This window comes from Equus caballus, chromosome 14, assembly GCF_041296265.1.
Source record: "Equus caballus isolate H_3958 breed thoroughbred chromosome 14, TB-T2T, whole genome shotgun sequence".
NCBI classification, from domain to species: Eukaryota; Metazoa; Chordata; class Mammalia; order Perissodactyla; family Equidae; genus Equus; species Equus caballus.
In genome coordinates, this window is record NC_091697.1 from 56,132,830 (window position 1) to 56,136,648 (window position 3,819).

Consider the following 3,819-nt stretch of genomic DNA (forward strand, 5'->3'; position numbering starts at 1 on the left):
TGGCCCCTCAGTAGCTCTGCTCACTGCACAGATAGAGAGAGCAGAGAGGAGAGAAGATCGTTTAATGTCACACAGCCAGGTGACCCCCCAAGACTCTAAGTGAGGGCAGCACTCACCAGTGAGCCTGGAGATCTCCCGCTGGTCTGCAAGCCCCTGGGCATACCTTAAACACCTCCACCCCCCACCCCCGTCATCCCTTTTTGAGATGCAGAGCGTGAGGCCTGAGAGGAGAAGGATTTTCTCATGGTAGCAGAGGGAACCCAGACCTCTCGATTCTCACTAAGAAAACAAGAACAGAGACCAATTCAAACCCAACAACGTCCCCTGCATACCACGGTCACAGCCCTTCCCCACACGAGCAACCAACCAGCAGACAAGCACAGACCTTCTCCCACAGCTTCACCCACCTCCACACCTGCAACAGCTGCCCTCCCCCACAGAGCTGGGCTGAGGTTTCCATCCCATGTTCCCAGCCCCTAGATGGAACCGACCAGAGTGAGTGTTCACGTACAGGGTGAAAGGGACAGAAGGAGGCTGAGTGGTCAACATCGTGGGCACTAAAGCCATAGAGCCCTGGGTTCCAATCCTGGCTCTACTGCCTGCCAGCCCCATGATCCTGGACGTGTGTCTCAACCTCCTTGAGCCTCAATCTTCTCACACTTAAAAGGCAGATAAAAAATATACAACTCACAGGCTTGTGAGTTTAATAAAACCATGCATACTGAGGGTGTAGCTCAATGTCCCTCTCACAAACATTGCTCACAAATAGTGTTTATATCAATATGAATAATGATGATGATGACGGAGTCAATAGGTAAAGAGGGATGGGTTCTGAGCATCTTGACCCTGGGTGTTCCCAGAGCTCATGCAAAGGGGCATATTTGTTAAAACAAGAAAGAAGACTGGGATGTTTTAGAAAGATTCCCATTTTTCTAAACAAAGTTTTCTGCATCGCCCTTGAATTAGCCGAAAATCCAGTCCTGCTGGGTTCTCAGCACCCCCACCTCACTCCACCCCGGAGTCCAGGAGAGCCACCTCCCAGCTCCCACTCCAGGACACGACTCTCAGTGGTAACAGGTGTTGCGGTCAGCAGCCTGTGGCTTGGGCTCTGAGAGCTGGTGTTGCCCCGCGGTAACTCCGCCTCCTCTCTCCCTCAGTGCCCAGAGAGGAGGTGTCCGAGGGAGCAGAAAGAGTATCATGTGGCCAAGGTTTTGGCAGAGATTGGCTACGACTTCCCTGTGGCCACGGGAGTGACTGGTGGTGAAGGCGTGACCAGGGTTTCAATCAGCCTTTGCGTGGCCCCCATAGCCAGCAGGGTAATTAGGGACCTCTCCTCCTCGGATTATGGCACCTCCATTTCCCACGCCACCCCGTTTGATCTCCTAAAGTTACACTGCCACAGAATGAGTGAACAGATACCCACCCCCCCCAAGCCCTCTGCCAGCCAGGGGCTGAGCACCCAGCAGAGCCAACTTGTGGGCCAACTCTCAGGTTACAGGAGGTGGAGTAATTCCAGAGAAGTGATGCAACCCAGCTCCCTGCTCCCTGCTCCCCTAAAGGTGAGGGAGGGCTGTGTATGTGCACATGTGTACATGCATGTGAACCACACATGGACAGACACACACATATGTGAACACCCAGAGCCCATGCACAAATCCATTCTCTCCAAGAATATCCTTTGAGCATGCACCATGCTGGGCCAGGCACTGTGCCAGGTGCAGAGGGCACAGAAGAAGGTGGGGCAGAAAAGAAAGGCCCCACCTGTGGGCAGATGTGAATGTGTCATCTTTGCTTCTCTGGTTCCCTTTCTAGGGCAGACTCTGTCCCAGAGACCCTTGTCATCGCTTTTATTAGGTTCATGTTGGGCCACTGACGTTTCTCTATTGCATCCAGCAAAAAAGGGCTCTTAGATCAATGCCTTCCAGAGCAGTCTGCTTTCCTTAGATTGATAATGAGTAATATGTTTCTGCGCACAAACTTTGGGGGGACCCACAGTGTCCCAGCTGGAGGTGCCATGAGGAGCTGCCTCCCTCCCTGTAAGGAGCAACCACTACCTTCTTCCTCACGAGCACACAGTGGAAGCTGCTTTTTACACTTTCCTACTTGTCTTTCTGACACTGATTTGTGCCTTCCCCACGGGCCCCAGGCCCAGGATGCCCGTCACCTGGTCCCTGCTTCTCTTTTACTATTTCTGTTTCAGAAACACTCACTGAAGTGTGTCCATCTTGGCCCCAATTAGCATCAGCTAGGGCACTCAGCACAGTGAAATCTAAGCATTGCTCTTAAGTGAACATTCTGTCCAGAATGGCCCCTTCTCTTGTCCTCATGCAGCAGGGGAAAAAGGAACGAGGGGAGCAATGATCACCCCACTCGGAATATCCAGATCCTCTACATATTTATCCAGCACACACTGCTAATTTGTCATTAGATACTGCGGCACCCACTTATGAGGCCCCTGGGGTCAGGGAGCTCTGGGCTCATCCAGACTGTGTCCTCCCGCTGTCAGAACGCTGTCCTTCTGGGAAGGCAGTGTGGGCGGTGTCCTCCCTCCCGCCGCCCCCACCCCCACTTCAGATGCAAAGTGCACATATGGCTCATCTCCATCTTTGGGGGAGGTTCTGTCTAAAGTCCTCCCAAAGATTCAGATTGTATGACAAATCACGTTCTAGACTATCGTGGCGAGAAAGGGCCAGGGCATTTGCATCATTACCCCCAGACAACAGCTTCATTAGGCTGAAAGAGAGGTTTGCAGCCGCATGAGCTCTGCCACTGACCTGGGCCTCTCACTTCCCCATTGTCTGTGGGCTCCAAGGCTCTCACTCCAAACCATATGGTCCCTTTGGGCATCTCATACTGCCTTCCGGGAAAAGCAGGCGTGTTGGGAAGCGCCTCGGGCAAGCCAGAAGCCTGCCCGCAGGATCCCAGGTGTGATCCTGCCCCAAAGTGGGGTCCAACTGGGCCAGGAGAGAGAAACCACCGAGATCAGAGGAGGCGGAGCTCTAAAAAGCCCGAGGGGAGGAGGAGAGCTCCTCAGCCAGAGGGCTAAGGAGATGAGCACCTTGGTATCTGTCCCCATACTGTCTGACAGCATCTTGGTGTAGACAGCGCGGGGGCGGGGTGCAGCACTGCTCAAGCTAGGTCTACTCTTTCTTCTCTGTGGCCCCTTCTCAGTCCCCCAAATATCTGGAGACCCCTCAAGGGCCCAATACTCCACGCATTTCTCCCACAGAGATGAGAAGCAGACCCACAATCTGTCAGGCTGGAGTCTGAGGGAGCCTTCCCCTTCTCCAGGCCCCAAGACCCCCAAAACCTGGAAACTAGACCGTCCCTTACAAGAGGATACCCTTGGCTCTGGCCTAAAGGAGTCTGGGTGAGCGGCTCCAATCCCTCTGTCTTCAAAATCCCACCTCTTTGAAACTCCACTTTGTTCTCAGCCTTTGCAAAATTCCAAATAGTTGGGATGAACCCCGGAGGCCGGCAGAGCCACATGGGCCTGGTGCCCTGGGGGAGGGGGAAGCCAAGCACCCCTGTCCAGGGGCGGCCCTGGCTGGCACCCTGCGGCCCGGAGCCTGTGTGCTCTCATTGTCATCAAGAAGTGGGCCGATGTGGGCCTCGCCTGATGCTTCTTCGCGCGTAGGGGAAGAAAACATGAACGCTCGTGCCCAGCACTTCCACGCTGCCAACGGGGCGGATTAGGGTCAGGATTAACATTTTAAACTCGACCAGACTTTCTGACTCAAAGATCTCGGCGCGCTAATCGCATTACTATCCCTGGGATTATTGCTTTACTCGCTACAGAGCAGATTCTAAAATCAAATT